Source organism: Panthera tigris, chromosome A3, assembly GCF_018350195.1.
Source record: "Panthera tigris isolate Pti1 chromosome A3, P.tigris_Pti1_mat1.1, whole genome shotgun sequence".
In the NCBI taxonomy this organism is placed as follows: Eukaryota; Metazoa; Chordata; class Mammalia; order Carnivora; family Felidae; genus Panthera; species Panthera tigris.
The window spans coordinates 93200233-93226472 of NC_056662.1; positions in this window are offsets into that span (position 1 = coordinate 93200233).

Sequence of the window (26240 nt, forward strand, 5' to 3'; positions counted from 1 at the left end):
AAGAAAAGTGAAAAACAGACTTAAATCCTAAAAAAGAGAGAAAAATGACGTTCTTTCATATATTATAGCATCACTTAAGAAAAAAAAGGATAGAGGTTCTGGGTGGCTAAGTCAGTTGAACATCTGACTCTTGATTTCGGCTCAGAGCATGATCCCAGGGTTGTGGGATGGAACACCTGCATTGGGCTCCCGGCTGAGTGTGGAGCCTGGTTAGGATTGTCTCTCTCCCTTTGCCCCTCTCCCCCATGCATACACTCTCTCTCTCTCCAAAATAAAAAAAAAAATAAGAAAAAAGAAGGATGTAATAGAAAGAGAAAACTATCCACATAGGAAGAGGAATAACACTACCTCTAATTCTTAACAGTAAAACTGAAGATGACAAACTAATGCAAGTCTCTTTCCTTGTTATTTTTGAGAATTTCTGAAGAAAAAAATGATCTAAACATAGATTTGTAAGTCCAGCCACAATTTCATGAGTAATAAAATATAAACAGCCATACGAAACTCCAGAATGCAACGTCTAACATGCAGGTGCTATAGCTGTCTGAGATGTAAAGTAAACCAGAAGAGATTGGAAGGAGCCTTTATATTAATGGGTGTCAGTAATTATTAGCTGCATTTCCCAAATTACTTCATAAGATATGAGGTCAGGCTAGAATTGGCCAGTTTCAAAGGCAACATAAATGAAAATAGAGTACAGAAATGTGGGCCTTAAAAAGATAGAAAAGCTGAATGTCTCTGGACCCCAAACAGCAGGAAATTCCATTTTTAGATAAGATTTAAGTGGCAGTCTTTTTGGTACATTTCAACTAATGGCAGAAATTTAGGCCATCAGTAAAGATCACATTAAAAGGTTTGCCTTCCCACTCAAGCCAATTGCTTCAAATTGCCACCATTAAGTTGAGGACTATGTGCAAGGAAGTAAAGAAAGAAGTCATATATAAGAACTATATCTAGAAAAGAGGGTTAGCTGTAGTTATTGACTCATGAAACTGATGGTAAGAAAATAGTTCAGAAATATATTTCATTTTTTAGGGCATTATACTGATAAAGAAACAACTGACCTGATCTGAAGATATTTCAAGTCTTTAAATATCAAAAAACACTCAGGCCTCTAAATTTCCCTGGGAGGAGGAGGATTACATTAACAATACAGCCCTCAAGGAGGACAAATTTCCCAATATTCACTTCAAATGTAGTCACGAAGGATAATGAACAAGGAACAATATCTCAGAGCCAGTAGTTACAGGGGACAGGGCCAGCCTTGAAGTTGTTCTACCTGGGGGGTGACCCAGGGCTCCATGATGGGCTTAATGCTCTTTTGTTACATCCTTGAAATAGTTTTATCTTCAAACCTGTGTTTTGTAAATGACGTCTGCTGGGACATCCACATGAGCAGAGAAGTGATGCCTACCATGTGTTCTGTGGTCCCTAGCATATAGTATTTAAAATGCCCCATGAGGGGGCGCCTGGGTGGCTCAGTCGGTTAAGCGACCGACTTCGGCTCAGGTCATGATCTCACAGTCTGTGGGTTTGAGCCCCGCATCGGGCTCTGTGCTGACAGCTCAGAGCCTGGAGCCTGCTTCCGATTCTGTGTCTCTCTCTCTGCCCCTCCCCTGCTCATGTTCTGTCTCTCTCTGTCGCAAAAATAAATAAAAACATTATAAAAAAAATTTTAAATGCCCCATGAGTACACAATTCCAGTGGACTCAGGGTTTGTGGGAATTTTGCAAGATTCAAAAGTAGGGCCAGCTATACAACTTGCTAGATCCAATGCAAAATAAAAAATGCAAGGTTCTTTATTCAAGGTAGACACATTATATTTATTATTGAGTAAACAGGGACACAGTTCCAAGAAGTCATGATTTCCATTTAAACCAGAGTTTCCTTCAAATGCAAGAAAGCAAAAGCATTCTAAGAAACAGGAATAAACAAGGAATCCCCTTATAACCATTCTGGCTCTTACTAAATTCCCTCCATTAGCCAAACATCTACACAGAAAACAGTGTCGTGAAAATAAAAGGAGGAAATGGAAATTGTATTTTGTTGTAGTACATTATGAGAAATACTCCACTGTACGTCTAGTATTCTTGTGTTTAATAAAGTAGAAATATGTTCTATAACCTAATACTCTCCTATAATGCCAAATTCCACAAACGTCAAAGAAACAGACTCTTGATTACAGAGAACAAACTGACGGTTGCCAGAGGGGAGGTGAGCGGAGGGGATGGGTGAAATATGTGTTGGGGATTAAAGAATACACTTACCATGATGAGTGCTGAGTAATGTACAGAATTGTTGAATCACTATATTAAACACCTGAAACTAATATAACACTGAATGTGAACTATACTGGAATCAAAATTAAACACTTAATAACTTTTTTAAAAAATGCCACAAATGTTAATATCAAAAAGCCTGTGAGCTAATTAATCATCCTAAACTACATTTTCCATTGCTATCTTGGAAAAGTTATACTTTAAAAGTTATATTTAATTTAGTGTTATTTGTAATAGCCTTACATACTTGAGAGAGAAAACTGAGGCCCAAGAGTTTATCTTATTATTAAAAAATGATATAAACACATTTGTACACAAAATCAGCTCTTGTGCTTATCAATTCAGACTTTTTCCAAACAAGATAACTTTCCATGTCATATCATAAAGGGTATACTTATTTGGAAATGATTGTGTATTCCTGGGACATGGTTGTTCTATGTAGTCAGGATACAGAGTAGGTCTAGGAGAGAGGACAAGAAGAGAAACAATGAGGAGAATGCACTGATTATATAATCATGTTTATCAGTGTTATTAAAACATTTGGTAATGTGTATATAAATATTTTAATGTTTATTTTTGAGAGAGAAAGAGACAGAACATGACGAGGGAGGGGCAGTGAGAGGGGGAGACACAGAATCCAGGCTTTGAGCTGTCAGCACAGAACCCAATGTGGGGCTCGAACCCACAAACCGTGAGATCATGACCTGAGCCAAAGTCAGACACTCAACCAACTGAGCCACCCAGGTGCCTCAGTAATGTGTATATAAAATTAAAATAAATGAATTTTTTTCCTTTGTCATAATTTTTAGTAGATAATGAAATTCAGTCAAATTTATGTGAAAAATAACATTTCAATTTAAGGCAATAAGAGAGGAACTTCACTGACATGTTTACGCATTGCCCAGCAAGAGTTCATGAAAAAGAGATAAAATGCACAATTTATTTACATACTATAATTCTAATTTTAACTAATTATTTTCAATATACTACAATTCCTCCAGGTAAAGACTGAATGATACAATGTGATTTTTTGTAACTTTAGTTAGCACAATGGTTTGCAACTGAAAATATGGTACATGTTTTTTTGCATCTGTTCATCATTTGTACTTAATTCCTTTTCAAAATATAGAACAATAGATTGAAAAAGAAAACTTTACAATTTAGAAATATATTCAAATACCACTAAAGTACACTTTGACCATCACTCTCAGTCTCCTTGCCCCCAACCATTCTCCCCAACCTATCCATTGTTTTTCACTGATAACATATCTGTAGGTAATTTCCTATGCATTAAAATATATATTTGAAAACCTCTTATTCTGTGCAATGTTGGCTGGTTAAATGAAATATTAAATTAGCTCTTATAGTAGGAGACATATATGTCTTAATTATTTACATGTTAAATATTTAATTTAAACCATAAAATAAACCATAAACTATAAAATATTCATATTTTTGATATGCATGCATATTCATATTAACTGATTGGAGTCCTATGTTTTGTTTTCCACAATATTATCTATAATGCATTTTAAACAGCCCTTTGGTACAGGGAGGTTTCTTACTTTTAAAAAATTTTTTTAATGTTTATTTATTTTTTTTGAAAGAGAAAGAGAGCATGAATGGGGGAGGGGCAGAGTTCGAGAGAGATGCAGGCTCCAGGTTCTGAGCTGTCAGAATCATGACCTGAGCTGAAGTCTGACACTCAACTGACTGAGCAACCCAGGTGCCCCTATAATCCATTTTATTTATTTATTTTTTCAATATATGAAGTTTATTGTCAAATTGGTTTCCATACAACACCCAGTGCTCATCCCAAAAGGTGCCCTCTTCAGTGCCCATCACCCACCCTCCGCCTCCCTCCCACCCCCCATCAACCCTCAGTTTGTTCTCAGTTTTTAACAGTCTCTTATGTTTTGGCTCTCTTCCACTCTAACCTCTTTTTTTTTTTCCTTCCCCTCCCCCATGGGTTTCTGTTAAGTTTCTCAGGATCCACATAAGAGTGAAACCATATGGTATCTGTCTTTCTCTGTATGGCTTATTTCACTTAGCATAACACTTTCCGGTTCCATCCATGTTGCTACAAAGGGCCATATTTCATTCTTTCTCATTGCCACATAGTACTCCATTATAATCCATTTTAAATGGTTTCTAGTTTTGAGGTCTTTAAAGTGAATGAAAAATTTTTAAATAATTGCAAAGCAAGTTGGGTGAAAAATTTTAAGTTTTATGAGCTTCGTTATAAGAATTTTTTAGGATTTTTTTAATGTCTATTTATTTTGAGACAGTACAAGCAGGGTAAGAGGAGAGAGAGAGAGAGGAAGAGAGAAAATCCCAAGCAGACTCCAGACTGTCAGTTCAGAATCTGATGCAGAGCTCTATCTCCCAAACCATGAGATCATGACCCGAGCTGAAACCAAGAGTCAGGTGCTTAACCAACTGAACCAACCAGGCACCCTGGGCTGTTTTTTTTTTTTTTTTTTATTATTTAAATTAAGTTTTTATAGAAATGTTTTCTTTTGTACGCCTAGATTTCTGTAACATGTAATTAAATTAGATAAATCCATTAAATATTAAAGCTTCTAATGAAGTTAAACAACTAAAATTATTGTGTATGAACAAGTTAGGAAACAGGTTAGGAAATAATGAACCTTGGTCAACAAAACTCTAGGGGTAAGGACAGAAGTACATAATCACATGAAAAATTACATTTTTAGTAGTAAGTTTTTAAAATGCAATAAAGAACTGTCAGTTTAAAGAAACAGGAGAACGCAGTTTTATTTATTGGACACCTGTAAGAGCTTCTAAAGTAAGTTACAAAATTGTTTCTAAAGTAAGTTACAAAATTGTTTCTAAAGTAAGTTACAGATTTGTGTGTTTCATATATTTTGTAAATGGTGTATGCACATGTATGTCAACATATGTGAGTGTGAATAAATATATAAATGTTCATTTATGTATATGTGAAGACAAACAGATAAGAAAGTCCTGAGAGTAGAGATGCTTTGTAAATTTTAGTAGTAAATAATAGTATATATCATATGATACTCCTTGAACAATGTATTTGGGAGAATTCTCCATGTTAGTGTATATCAGTGTAACATACTTTCTAAACAGCTGCTTTGTACATCTTAATAGAAAAGTGCTTGTTTCATGGAACATTCCTCTGTAGATGGATATTTATTTGTTTCTTATTTCTGACTACTGAAGGCAGGGCCTAAATGAACATCCTTGTAGCATCTGATTGTACACATATGGAATTGTAGGTGTCAATAAATGGCAATACTGAATCTGGACCTTATACTTATTCCAATAACTACTATTAAATTATCTTTATAAGGGGCTTAATTAATTTAAATTTCCACAACTACTATAAAAGCTTATATCTGTATCTCCACAGAATTGTTCAATTTATTAATAGTCAGTTGTCTTATTTCCCTTCAATTTGATTGGTACAAAATAGTATCTCACTGTACCTCTGTTTTGTATATCATCAATTATGAATATATAAGAACATATTAGTGACTGATGCTCTCTCTCCTGTGAATTGCATGTTTACATGCTTTCTCTGGATTTCTGGCCTTTATTTATGGATAGGTGTTTTCTAAATTATATATTTTTTCTAAATCTCTATACATACATATATTGGAAGTATTTCTACATATATAATACTTCAAAAACTAATTTATAACTTATCATAAAGGTTCCTAATTACTTTATATTTTGATAAAATATTTTAGTCTCATAGTCCCACTGCTACCTAAAATATTGTTTTTCTGATGTTAAAATGAGTTTATTGAATAACCACTGATTGAATGGAGTAAAGGCTAGTTTTGTACATCAGCCAAGACATTGCTGAATTTTTGAGCGCCAAACTGTTCATGTTCAACTCTATACATTTTTAAAGGATGAGAATTGGTTCATACAATGAATGAGTCACAGTGATGCAAGGTACAGCATAGATAATATAGTCAGGGATACTGTAGCAGTATTGTATGGTGACAGACGGTAGCTACACTTGTGATTAGCACAGTGTAATGTATTGACTTGTTGAATCACTGTTGTACACCTGAAACTAACGTAACATTCTGTGTCAGCTACACTCAAATGTAAAATTTCTTTTAGAAAAAGTAAAAGATAGTATACAAAGTAAAAAAAAGTAGAAAAGTAAAAAAAAGATAAAAGGATGAAAACTTTTCTGTTTTAAGGCTGTAACAGCATTTATTTATAATTTTTTGGTATGTTTGTAGATTTTGTTGCTGTACAAAATAATACAATTGACATCAGAGTTTATAGGCTTCAACTTCTATATAGATCATTTCCTTGGTGTAGAGATTTGTAAAAAAGAAATTTTGGTGCACACATTGATGGTTTTGATATATTAATCAAACTCTTCTCCAGAAATTTAGTGAAATAATTGTGTTCTATTAAAAAAAAGAAAAGAAAAAAAAAGGCTATATTCTGTTAATGTTTTTTTTTTTCAGAATATTAAAGATATATTTGGGGGGTTATTCTTATTTTTCTAAATTTTTTAAGTCTTTATTTTAATTCCAGTTAGGTAAGATATAATACAATACTAGCTTCAGGTGTACAGTATAATAATTTAACACTTCCATGCAACATTCTGTGCTCATCACAAGTGCCCTCCTTAATACCTATCACCTTTTTACTCATTCCTCCCCGTTCACCTCCCCTCTGGCAACCATCAGTTTGTTCTTTACAGTTAAGAGTCTGTTTCTTGGTTTGTCTCTTTCTTTTTTCCCCTTTGCTCATCTGTTTTCTTTTTTAAATTTCACATATCAGTGAAGACACAAGGTATTTGTCTTCCTCTGACTGACTTATTTCACTTACCATAGTACTCTCTGGCTCCATCCACATCATTGCAAATGACAAGATTTCATTCTTTTTAATGACTCAGTAATATTCTACACTCACTCACACACACACACACACACACACACACACACACACACACCACATCTTCTTTATCCATTTATCAGTCAATGGACACTTGGGCTGGTTTCATAATTTGGCTATTGTAGATAATGCTGCTATAAACATTGGGGTGCACATATCCCTTTGAATTAGCACTTTTCTATTCTTTGGGTAAATGCCTAGGACTACAAATGCTGGATCTTAGGGTAGTTCTATTTTTATCTTTTTGAGGAAACTCCATACTATTTCCCAGAGTGGCTACACCAAGACAGGAGTGTCCACTCTCACCATTGTTATTTGACATAGTAAAGGCTTGTTTCCAACACTTGTGAATATAACAAGTGCCCTCTTTTATCACTGTACATTGGATGTCTAAAAATTAATTTTCTCTTTCTTTAATGTTTATTTATTTTTGAGAGATAGAGAAAGAGACATAGAGTGCAAGCGTGGGAGGGGTAGGGAAAAAGGGATGCACAGAATGTGAAGCAGGCTCCAGGCTCTGAGCTGTCAGCACAAAGTCCCACGCAGGGCTCAAACCCATGAACCGCGAGATCATGACCTGAGTCCAAGTGAGGTCTTAACCGAGTGAGCCGAGGGAGCCACCCAGGCGCCCCCGTAATTAATCTTCTTAATTGGAAATTATTTATCTCAAGAAAAAATATCTACCTATTCATTTGAGTAGTATAAAAAGCTGTCCATCATTTCAAATTGTTTAATAATTATTTGATCTTTAAGTATTCCTATTTCATTTTGTGCTAATTTTGTAAAGATACGTATATGTCTAGTAATGCATAAATTTCATCTAAGTTTTCACTGTTAGCATATTTCATAATTCAATTTATTACTTTTATCTATGAAGATATTATAGATATATCCCATTTTTCATTATTTATTTTGTTTGATTTTTAAAATATCATTATTCTACATTTGTATTTCTTAGTATACTGCTTAGCATTGTAAGATTAGAACTTTATATAAATGGAGACACAGTATGTATTCTATAACTATGGATTTGTTTAATATTATGTTAACACATGACTTTATGTTGATGAATGGAGCTATTGTTCATTCATTTTTACTACTATAGATTTTTTAAAATATGTAACACTTTGCTTGTTCATTCTCATGCTAACAAATATTTGTGTTTTTTACTGGTTTTGCTATAACTAAAAAAAATGCTGTCATGAGCATCTTTCTTTTTGAGTAATTAGAGTGTATGTCTAGAAGTGGGATTTCTGCATTGTTTTATGCGTGTAACTTCAATTTTATTTCCCTAATGCAATTTTTTTCAAGTATGGTAATAACAATTTTTATTCCACGAGCATATATACAAGACTCATGGCTACATATCTTAGAAAACATATTTATTTTCATTTTGATGTACCAACTATATCTAAAATATACTAAAGTACTGTTGCAATTTGGTTTTAGTGTACATTTCCTTATAACTATTGAATGTTAGTATCTTTTGGCATGTTAATTAGTCATTTTTGTTTATTTTTCTCTGAAATGCCAGTTCAATTTTTGTGAAAATTTTCTATTGATGATTTTCATTTTATTGCTGATTTATAAATCACTCCATGTGTCTTTATAAATTTAATGTTCTGCAAATATTTTCCCAGTTTGTAACTGACATTTTAAAGATTTTTTCACACATGCTATTTTGTGAATTTGGGTAAATTTACAAGAATATAACTGATTTTAGTGTGCCGTTTTTTAGTTTTTTATTTTTATTTCATTTTTTAATGTTTTTATTTATTTTTCAGGCAGAGAGAGACAGAGCATGAGCAGGGGAGGGGCAGAGAGAGAGGGAGACACAGAATCTGAAGAAGGTTCCAGGCTCTGAGCTGACAGCACAAAGACCAATGTGGGACCTGAACTCACAAACTGCGAGATCATGACCTGAGCTGAAGTTGGACGCTTAACTGACTGAGCCACCCAGGCGCCCCTTTAGTGTGCTGTTTTTAAAATCTATCCCTCCCTAAAGAAACAAGATATTCTCATTATGTTTTGAAAAAAGTTTAAAATTTTGCTTTTTTATATAAATCTCTAATCTACAGAGGTAGTTTTGTAAATCTATTACATGAAATAGTTGTCCTCTTTATTATCTTACAATTCAGCAAGCATTTGTTTATATTTTGTCTCATCTCTATTGATCAGTAATACTTGATATAATAAGTTATAAGAAACCTTGAGAATTAGTACACAATTTTCTATTGGTTTCTCATATTTCTACATATCCTTTGAACAAAGGTAATGATAGCCTTTGTCCTGACTGTATTTTCAAGGTTTTTTTTTTGTTTTGTTTTTGTTTTTTGTTTTTTTTATAGCAAATAGCTTTGGAAGATAGACATCTTGTAACCCTCTGAGTGAGAGGGAAGTTCTGTGTTGTTGCTGCCTGTGATGTTAATGAAAATGTGCCTGTCCCCTGGGGCAATAGTTGGCCATGTTAGCCAACAGGTCTCTTTAAAAGCTTAAGGTTCCTTAGCTGTGACACAAGTCACTGAGCGTGCACCATCTAATATGGGTTTTCCCAGTACCCTGGTAAGATTTGGGGGCAAGGGGAACAGATACAAACATTAAGCTCCTGCTCCCTCTGTGCCATTAGTAATAAAGTATTTTACCTTTGATTTAGGAGTCTCGTGTCTTCTGCTAGTATCTATGAAACTGTGGCAAGCTAAATTTAGTTTGCCCATAAGGTAAAATGTCAGACCCATTTGCATAATTCTTGACACTAAACACTCATCAGAAATAACAATTAGAAAAGAAAAAAAATTTTGGTAGCCATTCCAAGGTAATAAATATATAACTACATAAATAAGCAGAAATCATATACATTTTTAAACAAAATGACTAAAAGGTAATCATGTACATCTTAATCTCTGATTGAATATGTCATTAAAATTATACACTATTACAGAAAATGAAACCATCTCATTGGATTATCAGTGTTACCTACACAGTTCTCAACATTTCAGAATAGTGGCTTGATGAGTTAAGATATGCTCCTTCCCATGTAGAGTTAGCCCTTCAAATTTACAACCACAAATAAACTATATACACACTTGGCGTTTGCTATTCTTTTTTTTTTTTAAGGTTTATTTATTTATTTTGAGAGAAACAGCACCAGCTCACGAATGGGGGAGGGGCTGAGAGAGAGGTAGAGAGAGAAGCCCAAGCGGGACTTGGGGCGCCATCTCACAAACCATGAGATAATGACCTGACCTGACATCAAGAGTCTTACACTTAACCAACTGAGTCACCCAGGTGCCCCAACATTTGCTGTTCAGTCTCATCTCTTATGTTCCTTCCCAGAACAAAAGCCTTTATCAGTTTGTGTATTAATAAGCAGAATAAACTGCACAAGGCCAAGACAGAAGTGGCTGGAGAAGAGTCTACAAGAAGAGAAAGATGTACATAGGGACAAAAAAGAGGTTTAAAAATAAGTACACATGAGGAAGTACAAAAATGCAAATGAATTTTAAAGGAAAAATATAAAAACTACTAATAAAAATGACCAAGAAATTATGGTAATTGCTATCATCTTGTGGGAAGACACACTTTGTATGTACATATTAAAAGAAAATCTTGTTTCCTCTACACTCACATTACTTCTGACACAAATGTTTAGAGTTATACCCTACATTACACCAACCAATCTTCCAACTCTCCAGACCTTAGAGTGTCGTGTAATTCAATCATGACACTAACTACCTGGAGTTATCTTAGACCCACAGGTCATGCAAGACTATCCCATGCTGTAGACACCAATGTACATGCTAGTGTTCCTAGCACAATATATATATTTACAGGTTCAAAATAAGAAAAATCTCTTATTTAATAATTTAGGTGATATGACTTTAATGAGTATTTTACCTATATTGTAATATTCAATTGACATAATCATTTATTTGGAAGGTACTATTATCATTTGTACTTTTACAAATATACTGATATACTTTAAAAAAATACTAAGGCATGAAAGTTTTTTTTTTTAAATCATTTATTTACTTTGAGAAAGAGAGAGAGAGAGAGAGAGAGGGAGAGAGAGAGAGAGAGAGAAAGGGAGAGACAGAATTTTAAGCAGGCTCTGAGCTGTCAGAGCAGAGCCCAATGCAGGGCTCAAACACATGAACCATGAGATCCTGACCAGAGCTGAGATCAAGAATCAGATGCTTAACCCATTAAGCCACCCAGGAGCCCCAAAGACATGAAGGTTTTAAGTTACTTGCTCATATCTAGAATGTGCCTGAATCAGAATTCCCATCTATGCAGTTTAACTCCAAAATTTATAATTTTTAACATTATATCTACATTAATGCAGTAAAAGTAATTATGAATTATTTTGTATGTAACACACTGATTCTTCAGATATGTGTTTTTCCTGGTTCCACACATCATATAGAGACAGCTGAGTGTATTCTCTTCAACATAGAAGAATTATAATTTTAAAAGCAGAAAGTTTGTCATAAGTATTAATAATTTCCTTCAAGTGCTATAAAACTTGATTCAAAGAAATTGTTTTGATATATGTGCTATGTTTATTTTTTACAAAGAAAGAGCACTTCTAAGAACATCAGAGAATGCTAATTTAATTTGGATATACCACAAAGATATAAATGAGTTTGTGGATTGAAATAAATTTATGTCTGGAAGCCTCATTAAAAGTAATTTGTTATTTTTTCATCTTAATGAATTGTATTAATAGCAATAATTATATATCCTACAGTGCTATGATCAATGACAGTACATTTTTGTATAACATAAGAGAAAACATCAGATCAAAATGTTCATACTGATGCAAAATTTTTTAACACATTAATGTTGATATGCATAAAATGTAAAGGCTTACATGCTATCAAGCAAAAAATAAGAATGTCAGAATATAGTATGTTTTTTCCAGCCACTGGCTTAGTCTCCAGATCGCTAATGAAATTATCAAGAAATATAAAATCAGTAAAACTCTGTATCAGTAAAATAGTCTAAATTCCACCCACAAATTTGACATTTAAAAAATTACTCTTAGGGGCACCTGGCTGGCTTGGTCGGTTAAGTGTCTGACTTCAGCTCAGGTCATGATCTCATAGTTTGGGGGTTTGAGCCCCACGTCGGGCTCTGTGCTGACAGCTCAGAGCCTGGAGCCTGCTTCCGATTCAGTGTCTCCTTCTCTCTCTGCCCCTCCCCTGCTCATGATCTGTCTCTGTCTCTCCAAAATGAACAGACATTAAAAAAATTAAAATAAAATAGACAAAGAAAAGAAAAATATAAAGGCACCTGGGTGGCTCAGTCAGTTAAGTGTCCAACTTTGGCTCAGGTCATGATCTCACCGTCCATCAGTTCAGGTCCTGCGTCAGTCTCTGTGCTGACAGCTCAGAGCCTGGAGCCTGCATCAAATTCTGTGTCTCTTTCTCTCTATGCCCCTCCCCCGCTCATGCTCTGTCTCTGTCCCTCAAAAAAATGAATAAATGTTTAAAAAGATAAATTAAAAAAATAAAAATAAAAAACGACTCCTTGACATACAGATGGCCAATAGACATATGAGAAAATGCTCAACATCACTCATCATCGGGGAAATGCAAATCAAAACCACAATGAGATATGACCATTTAGCAGAATGGCTAAAATCAAAAAGAGAAGAAATAAGTGTTGACAAAGATGTAGAGTGAAAAAAGGAAAAAAGGAAAGCTTGTGCACTGTTGGTGGGAATGCAAACTGGTGCAGCCACTGTCAAAAACAGCATGGAAGTTTCTCAAAAAGTTAAAAATAGAAAAACCATATGATCCAATAATTCTACAACTGGGGTATATATATATATCTCACGTATATACAGATATGTATATAGATATGTATATACATCATATGCATACATATGGATAGAGATAGCCATTAAAAAGAGTGAGATCATGCTATTTACAATAACATGGAAGGACCTAGAGATATTACGCTAAGTGAAAGAATCAGACTGAGAAAGGCAAATACCATATGATTTTACTCATATGTGTAATCTAAACTCTGAATAAACAAACAGAAAGTAGTATCAGTTTTGTAGATACAGAGGATAAACTTACGGTTGCCAGAGAGGAGAAAGAGGATGGACAAAATAAGTAAAGAGAAGTGGGAAATACAGGTTTCCAGTTATGGAATGAGTAAGTCACAGGAATAAAAGGCACAGCATAGGGAATATAGGCAATGATACTGTAACAGCAATGTAGGGATACAGACGAGCTACACTTATGGTATGCACAGAATAAGGTATAAACTTGTGGAATTACTATGTTGTACACCTGAAACTAATGTAGCATTGTGTGTCAACTACACTCAAATGAAAAAAAGAAAAGAAAAATATTCCCATTTATAAAACAGGAAAAAAAAAAACTTGAAAAATTAACCAACCAAAAATGTATGAAAAGAATTGAGTACATAGTACTCCAAAAGGGGTGCCTGGGTGGCCCATTGGTTAAGTGCCCAACTTCGGTTCAGGTCATGATCTCACAGTTCATGGGTTCAAGCCCCACATCAGACTGTGTGCTGACAGCTCGGAGCCTGGAGCCTGCTTTGGATTCTATGTCTCCCTCTCTCTCTGCCCCTCCCCTGCTCACTCTCTGTCTCTCTCTCAAATATAAATAAACATTAAAAAAAATAATACTCCAAGAATGATCACATGTGGCCTCTCTTATCACACTAAATGAGAAGACTAAGTAATCAGACTTATTAGAGAGAAAAACAAAAAAACAAAAAACTTTATCTTGTAAAAATCCCTTCCAGGTACATGAAGAACCCGTACATTCAGGACATGAATCTCGTTAAAATAATGTCTAGTTTTACCCTTGCTTATATGAATGTACAGGCACAGCGGGAACATTTTCATGAGTTTTTAGTAATGTGGGTAACTGTGCCATTAACTCTACCTGGAATGGTTTTTCTCTAGCTAACTTCAACAGCTCAGTCATTTGGAAAAACAAACTCTTAATGCAGAATGAATTTATAGACTGTCTAGGCTACATCAGTATATAGTGTCTTACTTACTGTCCACCAGCCATTAACCACATCTGAGGGCAAGACAAATAAAATACTATCAAGGTGGCAGAGAAAGAAGATGAGAACTAGGTTTCTATGGACATCACTGGGTGTCAAAAAAGGGTTTCATGCAAATTGCTTCAGGATTTTCTGTTATTTGAATGCAGAGCACCTGACTATATGTGCTCATAAGGGCTCTTGCACTTGCTTCTCTAGAGATTCCTGGTGACCTGCCACATTTGTATATTGTTTCTGGTATGTAGAAAGTTTACATTTACTACCTGAACTTCATAAACTATAATCTAAGATTTAAAATCTGTACCTCAGTGGCATTTTGATTTTTCTTCTCAAGACAACAAAATTTGCAGTACCAACATGTCTGTCCCTTTAGCTTTTGTGCCTTCTTTCCACAAAAATTTATTAAATGCCTCATATGTAACAGGACAAAATAAGCCATATTAAGGCTTTTCACATTAGACACATGCAGTATAGACTAACCATGAAAAAATACTTTACGTTTTCTGGATAAAACCCTGATTCTTGCCATTCAGCAGTCTGAGATAGATTTATTATGTTTTTTTCTGTTGTTTTTTCTCTTAGTAATTTTTACGCATTTTTTCTCTTAGTAATCTTTCAGTCGCTCGAATACAGGAGCCTTCCTCTTGTGCTTTTCTGCAATCTGACAACAATAGTCAGAAAGGAAAAAAGTCCAGGGTCTTACACTTGTTTCCCACTGTGGACACATTCTCTGAAACCATCTTCAAATTTGTGCCATATCTCTAGAGCAAAGCATAACACATCCTGGGACTCTTAAATTGGTCTGACTCCCTTACCAGGGATTTCTCTAGTATCATATTACTGTTTCTTAGTCTTACACTGTAGGGAAAGTTGAATATGTAGTTAAGTGATGCAACAAACCTATATCTTTTAGCTTGACCCTGATAATTTCACAATTGAATAGATTTCATCAAAGTATACACATTTGCTTTTGCTCATCCATAACAGAAGGCTAACATACAACTACAACATTGAATATCTTTGTAGAATAGATATTTTTCAGGTAAAAAATTATATGCTTCTCCTTCATTTTTGCCTTTCTGTTATAGCACAGCATCTGAATACCATATGAACAATATCAATAACAATCAATCAAAAGACCAGTGCATTTATTGGAATCTGAAGCATTGACACGAGAAGCCAAGAACATAGAGGCAGTGGGAAAGCCTCTACATACATGAGGAAAACAAAGACAAAATGGAGCCACGCATGCTGAGTGGGCCTTTATAGGGGAAAAGAAAGGGAATACATAGTGTTTTTGAGAATTCCCAATGGTAGTCCTAAAGCTGATATTTGATGGCTCCTTAGCCAAGACTCGCTCCCTAGAATTCTCAAAAGCACACAGCTTTTCTTTTGTTCAATGGCACCCTCACTCCCCTCTCTAGTTTCAGGATGGACTCCCATTTTCCTAGCTACAGAATTTAGTTCTGAAATAATTATGAGACTTCGGGTACCTGGGGAGCTGTGTCGATTAATCAACAAACTCTTGATTTTGGCTCAGGTCATGATTTCATAGTTTGTGTGATTTAGCCTCTGGTCACGCTCTGCAGTGACAGTGTGTGCACCCTTCTTGGGATTCTTTCTCTCCCTCTCTCACTGTCTCTCTCTCTCTCAAAATAAATAAAACATTAAAATGTTTCCTATTTAAAAAAATATATATGAAATGATTATGAGACCCAATTTAGGGCATGTGGCATCCAGAACATTTCACTAGGGCACTGAGGAAGGAAGTTTTGTCTATCTCCCTGAAAACTAATGGAATATTGGGATAGTTGCAATTTTGTGTGGATGGGAGTTCAGGAACTGCTACATATACTTTTACTTATCAGATGAGCAGTCTTAGGGTGAAAGTGCCTCACAGAGGAGAAAAATGCAAAAACATCACAGAAAACAGAGAAATAACCAAAGCTCTGAGGATGTGAGTGCTGAAATTAAGGTGATTGAACCCAATTCTCACTCTAGGCTTCGAAGCTACAAAACCAATCGTGTAATTATTTATTTAAAGAAGTGTGTGTGTATGTATGTATATATATATATACGTATATATATATACGTATATATATACGTATATATACGTATATATATACGTATATATATATACGTATATATACGTATATATATATACACACATATATGTATATATATACGTGTGTATATATATGTATATATATATTCCTTCAAATATGAATATATATTATGCATTTAAATATGAAATACATATGTGTGCATATATAATATAGACATATACTATGTTTTTATATATATGCATTACATGTAATATCATATGTCACATTTAACTATAAGATTCTTAAACTATTCAAAGATCAGTACAAAATTAATACTACCGGTAAGCCCTAGAAGTAGGTGAACAATAATCAATTCAGATTTCTAGTCACTTAATATATGAATAAATAGAATTAGAGTGTCCCTTAATCTAAATTATATATAGTACAGACACATTTGACTTATTTTATATTCTCGTTTATTTTTTATGTATTTTTGATAGTCAAAAATTTTAAGAAGACAATTTTACTGAGCATTTAATATGTCTCAAACATTGATCTAAATATTTCCTCATATTTAAGTCGGTAATCTTTATGACAACACTATGAAGTAGATACCTTTATTATCTTCATATTATAGGAAAATAAATCTAAAATATTGGCCACTTGCATCCATAAAATTAGCATTCATTTATTATGTGCAGTAATCATTTGTGAAAAGAAATTATAAGAGAAAAAGCATAAAACCACTGTATCACAGGTTAAGATTTATGGTTTACCGATTAGATAAGAATAGGATTGGTTTTCTTCCTCTCACTATTTTGGACTTGTAGTGGAAAGAGTTAAGCATTCATTTCCCCCTTCCACTTTCTGCCTGCTTTAAATACTCATTTCCCCAACAGACATGAACAAATGAATATGTATGCATCTTTTTAAGTATACAGTATTTTCTCTTGTATGTTGTGTTTTATAGATGCATAAATGGTAATGAGCAGTGATAATACAATAATAATTTATTTTTCTTCTTTTTTTTTTACTCAACTTCACATTTTAAGATTTATCCATATGCTGTGAGAGACTCTAACTTACACATTTTATTTGTTATATAATGACATCATATGTACTCTATATCTTACTGCTGCACTTTTTAAAGTAAATGATTCCAACTATTTGCTTCCTTATACAATGTTGTGATAAATATCTTACAAATATCTCCTAAAAGGCAGATATCTTCTAAAAAGTATGATGTTTCTTGAACATATACAGAGGTTTCTTTTTTAATTGCTTATTAATAAGTTTTGTCCTCTTTGTATTGCCTCTATTTTTTTATTTTGTTGATATAAACTTCTTGTATATTATAGATACAAAGTATTTTTCAGATTATTTTTCAAGTATCTTCTATTTGTCTATTATCCCAGCATTATTTTTTAATCATGCCTTTGAATAACAATATTAATTTGGCAGGCAGAGCCAGATTTTTATTTTTTGGCCTTAAGATATATGTTGTTATATGTTTCATTAAAGCCCCTTACCCAAGCCAGGGTACAAATATGCTTTCCTTGGCTTTACTCTATTAACTTTATATTTTACCACTCCCACATAGGCATTTGTATATGTAGAGTGAAAAGTGGAGATCCAAAGTTACACTCTTTTCCATGAGTCAGTTTTTCCAACATCATCTCTTAAATAATCCAGCACTTTACCCAATTTCGGCGATACTTTTTTTTTTATAAAACAGATTCATTCACATGTGATTTATTTCATTTTTAAGACAACCTGATTTGTTTAATGTGATGTTTATACCACACTGTTTTATTAACATGGCTTCGTTAAAATATGCTTTTCAGGTAGAAAAAGTCTTCCAAATTATTTTTCTAATGACTGAACTATATTGGATAGATAACTTTCTATACATATTTTGGAATTGTTGGTTGAGTATTTATTTTTAAAAATTTATCAGGGATTTTGATTTAAACTCCACTGATTTATGGTAATTTGGATAATGAGAGTGGGTGAGTTCACCTAATCTTAAGAAAAATGCATCTGAAGGGGTTCTAGTAAATATGATATTTATAAAACATAATATTAAGCACTTGCCTTCTGTTCACTACATTACTATGATAACATTCTTCAGATACTTTCATACAACTATTTTAAAAGAAGTGATGGGAAGCAGTTGCTGAAATAAGTGCCCAGTTAGGGCAGAATTTCAGAGAACCCCACAGATTGCCATTTCTACAGTTTTTTGTTTGTTTGTTTTTTGTTTTGGCCTGAAAGCTCCCTGTAAACCCAAATTGGACAGCTTGTCTGTATTTGATCTGATTGAGAACACACTCAGAATAAACAGTCTTTACCCTGGAGTACTTGTTAAAACCATCAGAGACAATTATTTAATATCACAACTGTTTAAACCAATAATAATAGTTGGGGCCAATGAGAGAATGACTAAAAACTTAAAAGAAACAGTTGGGAAACAGGATGTATATAAGGGACTTCGAAAAGTTCTGACATATTTTTGGGAATCTGGAAGGCCATGGATGGCACTGTTCTAATGCCCAGGAAGACCAAAAAAAAAGGCCCTAATATCTCATGTCTGACTGATCTTGAAACTCCAAAGTGAAGGCTAAGGCACAGGTATAAATTGAAAGAACATTAAAGGTATGCCCAACATGCACACAAAGCCCCTCAGCAAAATCTAGGACTTATCTGGGACTTATCAAGTCATTTAAGGAAAAGTTTGCCCACTTATTAGCTGAACACTAAGCTAACCAAAGGGAGAGGTCAGTGGCAATTACGACCCAAAATATAGACTTCATAGATAAGCTTAGGAAAAAAAAATTAAATTGCAACAACAACAACAACAACAACAACAACAAGTCGCAAACCCCATGAAGAGGGAGAATCTTATTTCCACAGCTGCCACATTATATGAAATGTACAGTTTTCAACAAAAATTATGAGACATTCAGGGAATCACAAAAATACAGTACACACATAAGGGGAAAAAGAATGAAGAGGTTGAATTTATGTGACAAGGACTTTGTGTCAGCTATTATAAGTATCTTACAAGAACTAAAGTAGAACATGTCTAATGAACTAAAGGAAAATGTGAGAATTATCTTGCTAAATATAATTTTTTTTTACATATATTTACAAATGACATACTATTAGATACAAAAATCCCTAAGGATTTCACACACACACACACACACACACACACACACACACACACACACACACATACACACACACACACAAAACTACTGGAAGTAATAGATGAGTTTAGTAAGATGGTACAATACAAAATCAACATAAAATATCAATTGTATTTCCATACAGCAGCAATGAACAATCCAAAAATGAAATTAAGAAAACTATTCCATTTACAAGAGCATATAAAACAATAAAATGTATGAAAATAAATTTAGAAAAAGAAGTGCAACCCTTATATACTGAAAACTACAAAACATCTTTCAAAGAAATTAAGGGAGACCTACATACAGCAGAAGGCATTCCTTATTTGAGGATTAAAACACAATATTGTTGAGATGTCAATAGCCCTCAGATTGGTTTGAAGATTCTCTATCAAAATTCCAGCTGGCTTTTTGTTTACAGAAATTGATAAGCTGACCCTAACATTCATACATAAGTTCAAAGGATCCAGAATAGCCACAACAATGAAAAAGAAAAACAAAGTTGGAAGACACCTTTCCCAAAGTCAAAACATTTTACAAACCACATAATTCAAGAAAGGGTGGCAGTGTCATAAGGATAGAGATAGAATTAACATACCCCATCTCTTGATGAATGATGTTGGAGCTTAATATATTACCCATATTCAAATGAAAATAAAAGAAATAAAAATAGCGGCAACTTGTAACCTATGAAGATATAATGCAGAATCAAATATATTGAACAATATACAAACACTTAAAGGAAGATATTAATTCTGAAAAATGATCTATTCCACACATCTGAAAAGTGTCTAGGAAATAGTTTTGAATTCTCAGAAGAGTAAGTTTATTGATTAAGGGATATGGGGAACAATTTGAAAAGCTTTCCCAGAATTCACAGGACAAGATGAAATTAACAGATAAAGGATTCAAGTGTGCCTATGGAGGCTGCAAACTGGTGATTTAAAATTCAGATTGCTGGTGATTATTGACAGAACAGAACAAATAGGGCAGAAGTGGTAGTCAAAATTACGGGGTGGATATGTTTTCTAGAGAAAAAAAAAAGATACACTGCATATATAATGAAAGGGTTCACTATAGTCCATGTTAACCTCATTATCAAGACACCTGTATATATGTAAACAAATTGGAGTGGGGGAGAAGTCTCATTCCAAAAATGTTCAAAAGCAAAAATAAAGGTTACCTTAATACTTCCAATAAGAGATAACCTAAGATTCCTCACATTTTCTGTTGAAACCCAAATGACAAAAGAAAAGTATAAAGCAATTTAATGTTAAAAAAATAAAAGCTTGTAACCAGATAATTTTCTGTGCAGTCATATTATCTTAAAAGATAAAAGCTACTCACAGTAAAGAGAACTCAAGAAAACTATGAACCTATTTACTTTCTTAAAATATTCCATAAAAATCCATTGCAACCAATTGACAGAAACAGCAAAATTAATATTCATAAATGGAAAAATGAATAACTGAAAAAATGTATAACAATGAGAAAGTCTTAGTGATAATTCATAAATTATATAAATTATTATTAATTTCATTAGAACTGTAACAGCAAATTATAATTAATAAAATGATATTTGTAGTATACTGGTTACCTAAAACTAAAAGAGATTGTTATTACTAGTTGTATATTCCTTTCTCATATGCTGGTAACACACCTCTTTTTTTGTTACCCATCTTTCTCCTACCTGGTAGAGCTTTCTATCAGGATGTGTCATCCTCTCTTCCTGAAGTTAGGCACATGCAGTTGTTTTAAACATGTCCTCAAATTCACATGTCACAAACTATGTGAATCCTTGGAAAATGGACTGGTTTAATGAACAGAATGTATCAAAATTACATTGTGTAACTTTCTACTGTATGTTAGAAAAATGCAATACAACTTTCACCTGGCACTCTCTCTGGAGCTCTGAGCTGACATGTGAAAAAGTCTGTCTCCTCTAAATTTCACACTGAGATGTCAGGTGGGGATATCACATAGAGCAAGACATAGATGTCTGAGGAGCCTTGTCTGTTCTATTCTTAAACTGCTCAACTCCATCTAGAATCAACCTCCAGACAAATGAGGTAGATGTCAGGGGATTCCAGACTGCTGCCCCTGAGGTGCCCTAGCAAACATCAAGCGAAGCAGATACGGTTTCCTCACCACATCCTATCTGAATTACTGACCTCCATCATTTATGAGCAAAATGAATTGATTCTTTTTCACAGCTGCATTTTTGGGCAATTTTTTTAAGAAACAGGTATGAAACAAACAGAGGCCAAATTTTCAATTGGGATACTTCCTCCATTAGACATTGTAATTAATTGAAGGATGATTGCATGGTTCAAGATGAGCCAATCAGAATTGTGATTGCTTGCTTGCTCCTTTATTTTGATGTATCTTTTGTAAGGGTAGTGGAAGGAGGTATTGACATGGAAGCTGGGAAAGGGGGTCTCTTTACAGGTAAGATAATAAAAAATAAGCTCTGTGTTAAATGAGCTCTCAGCCCCTGTGTTTATGAGGATGAAGAGTGACATATTTGACCACTGAGCTCCATCCTTATCTGAAATAAGCATAGTTATTTACCCTTCCCAATATGCAGCCCAGTGAGGGCTCTTTTCAGACTTCATCTAGTTTGAATTGATGTAATTTTTAACCAAGAAAATCACTGAATAATGCAGGAGTACAACATGTTTTGTTGTTCTCTTACAAATTGGGTTAACATAGATTTCTTTTAAATAGTAAACGTTCAATTTTTATCAGTGATACTCCTTAATAAGTCCCCAAAGATACATGAAGCCCTCCAAGGCCTCCCTCAATCAAGAAAAAAAATCAATTTAAGAAGGGACATACTTAAACATTATAAAAGCCATTTATGAAAAGCCCACAGCTAACATCATCCTCAATGGGGAAAAACTGAGAGCTTACCCCTGAGATCAAGAACATGATAGGGATGTCCACTCTCACCACTGCTGTTTAACATAGTGTTGGAAGTGCTAGCATCAGCAATCAGACAACAAAACGAAATCAAAGGCATCAAAATTGGCAAAGATGAAGTCAAGCTTTCACTTTTTGCAGATGACATGATATTATACATGGAAAACCCGATAGACTCCACCAAAAGTCTACTAGAACTGATATGTGAATTCACCAAAGTCGCAGGAAACAAAATCAATGTACAGAAATCAGTTGCATTCTTATACACTAACAATGAGGCAACAGTAAGACAAATAAAGAAACTGATCCCATTGACAGTTGCACCAAGAATCATAAAATACCTAGGAATAAACCTAACCAAAGATGTAAAAGATCTGTATGCTGAAAACTATAGATAGCTTATGAAGGAAATTGAAGAAGATATAAAGAAATGGAAAAACATTCCGTGCCCATGGATTGGAAGAATATAAACATTGTTAAAATGTCAATACTACCCAAAGCTATCTACACAATCAATGCAATCCCAATCAAAATTGCACCAGCATTCTTCTCAAAGCCAGAACAAGCAATCCTAAAATTTGTATGGAACCAGAAAAGACCCCGAATAGCCAAAGTAATACTGAAGAAGAAGACGAAATCAGGAGGCATCACAATCCCAGACTTTAGCCTCTACTACAAAGCTGTAATCATCAAGACAGCATGGTATTGGCACAAAAACAGACGCATAGACCAATGGAACAGAATAGAGACTCCAGAATTGGACCCACATAAGTATGGCCAACTAATCTTTGACAAAGCAGGAAAGAATATCCAGTGGAAAAAAGTCTATTTAACAAATGATGCTGGGACAACTGGACAGCAACATGCAGAAGGATGAAATTAGACCACTTTCTTACACCATTCACAAAAATAAACTCAAAATGGGTAAAGGACCTGAATGTGAGACAGGAAACTATCAAAACCCTGGAGGAGAAAGCAGGAAAAAACCTCTCTGACCTCAGGAACAGCAGTTTCTTACTTGACACATCTCCAAAGGCAAGGGAATTAAAAGCAAAAATGAACTATTGGGACCTCATGAAGATAAAAAAGATTCTGCACTGCAAAGGAAACAATCAACAAAACTAAAAGGCAACCGACAAAATGGGGAAAGATATTGGCAAAGACATATTGGACAAAGGGCTAGTATTCAAAATCTATAAAGAACTCACCAAACTCCACACCCGGAAAACAAATAATCTAGTGAAGAAATGGGCAGAAGACATGAATAGACATTTATCTACAGAAGACATCCAGATGGCCAACAGGCACAGGAACAGATGCTCAATGTCACTCCTCATCAGGGAAATACAAATCAAAACCACACTGAGATACCACCTCACACCAGTCAGAGTGGCTAAAATGAACAAATCAGGAGACTATAGATGCTGGAGAGGATGTGGACAAACAGGAACCCTCTTGCACTGTTGGTAGGAATGCAAACTGGTGCGGCCACTCTGGAAAACAGTGTGGAGGTGCCTTAAAAGTTAAAAATAGATCTATCCTATGACCCAGCAATAGCACTGCTAGGAATTTACCCAAGGGACACAGGAGTGCTGATGCATAGGGGCACTTGTACCCTAATGTTTACCGCAGCACTTTCAACAATAGCCAAATTATGGAGCCTAAATGTCTATCAACTGATGAATTGATGAAGAAATTGTGGTTTATACATACAATGGAATACTTGACAATGAGAAAGAATGAAATATGGCTTTTTGTAGCAATGTGGATGGAACTGGAGAGTGTTATGCTAAGTGAAATAAGTCATACAGAGATAGACAGATACCATATGTTTTCACTCTTATGTGGATCCTGAGAACCTAACAGAAGACCATGGGGGAGGGGAAGGGAGAAAAAAAGAAAACTTAAAGAGGGAGGGAGGCAAACCATAAGAGACTCTTAAAAATGGAGAATAAACTGAGGGTTGATGGGGGTGGGAGGGAAGGGAAAGTGGGTGATGGGCATTGAGGAGGGCACCTATTGGGATGAGCACTAGGTGTTGTATGGAAACCAAATGGACAATAAATTTCATATTTAAAAAATCAATTTAAATTATTTGGTTGAAAATTATTTTAGTGATAAAAATTTAGAGAATTTCGTTAAAGGATGCCGCTTTTTTTTTTTTTTTGGACCAGATGAAATTGTGAACTATTACAAATCAAAAATTACAACCTGAAAATGTCAAAAGATTGAGCAACTGACAGTGGAATTCTGATCTGCCTAAAATAATGGAAAAGAGATATCTGACATTACCTCCTTTACATATTCATAATGGAAGGAAAGTAGGACTGCAGATATAGGTTCCCATTGATTGGTGTTACGCTGTCTGTCAGATCCTAATAATAAAAGTCTGATATTGTTTAAAATTCCAGATGCATGTAGAAGCTATTTTTAAGACACAAAAAATAATTATAAATTTTTGGAGGAGCAAACTGAAAATGTTTTTCTTCTTTAAAATATTGAAATCTGTTTGAGAATTAATATTTTAAGAAACTAGTTTTATTCTCCCTTTCAAGCTCATGGAACATAAATAACTAGAATGAATTATGGAACTTAGAATTTAGAGAGAATTTAGAGAGTTCTCTCTTTTAGAGAGAACATAGGTAACCATACATTTGTGGTACTATTCTCATATCTTTATTATTTTAAACCTGCAGCAGCCAGTCATGTTTCCCCATTGGACACACACTCTTCTGATTTTTTTCCTTTTAAAACCCAGTTATTTCCTTGTACCAAGAAACTTGTATCTTAAACGTTATTTATTTCCCTTACAAAAGCGTATTGTAAAATTTAAAAGGCTCTGGAACACACAACAGAGAAAAAGGGCCATGTTAGAAGAGTATAGGGTCCTGATGTCATCTGTTTCTTTCCCTCCTTATTTCCTATCCACTTAATCTTTGTGAGACACAGATGCATGGCAAAGCCACAAAAATATAAAGGTAGCTTCAAGAAAAGTAAAGCACAACTGTAGTGACACAGGATCCAATTTTCTGATTGTGTGTGTGTTCACGTATGTGTGTGTGTGTGTGTTAAATACTCTCTGTTTTTCCCATCATATTGCCACTTCACACTATGTAACAGAGCAGTCTGGCTATGAGTTGGTAAGCTATCCTTCCCAGCAAAGGAAGCAAAAAACAAAATTTTTAATTTTTAAAAAAGGAAAGGAAAGGAAAGAGAAGAGAAGAGAAGAGAAGAAAAGAAAAGAGAAAAGAAAAGAGAAAAGAAAGAAAAGAGAAGGTGGGGGGGAGGGAAGGATCACAAGGGAGAATGCTGCCCCAAATCTGCTACTGTAAACATTAAGCACATTGGAAGTAGAGGCAAGGTAGCAAGTAAGACTCAAGAAAAGACAGTAATTCGCTTAAGCTACAGGATAAATTAAAAGCCCAGGAGGATATTAAAGCACAGATAGTAGGTTTTACTATCACAAATTTGACAGGAATATTTAACATATGCTAATTTCTATTTTATTCTTGCAACTGTATACTGGACACCAAAGAATGAGGGACATCTGTGATCCTCCTCAAAGCCAGGTAAGGACTGTCACCTTGGGACTGTGACTTCTCTGGATTTGAGGGGACATCTGTGAGCACAACTTTCATGTAAATATTCAAATTTTAGAAGTAGAATGTTCCAAAATGTGTAAATTCAAAAAGACACAACTGATAGACAGCTATATGCCCCAAAGTGATGGGATTTTCCTAGACATTTTCCTAAGGATTGGCCTAGTGGCACAGTTGTACTTCACACACCATTTATATTGGTGTGCCTCCTCTGGGTTTTGCCAAGAGTTGAGC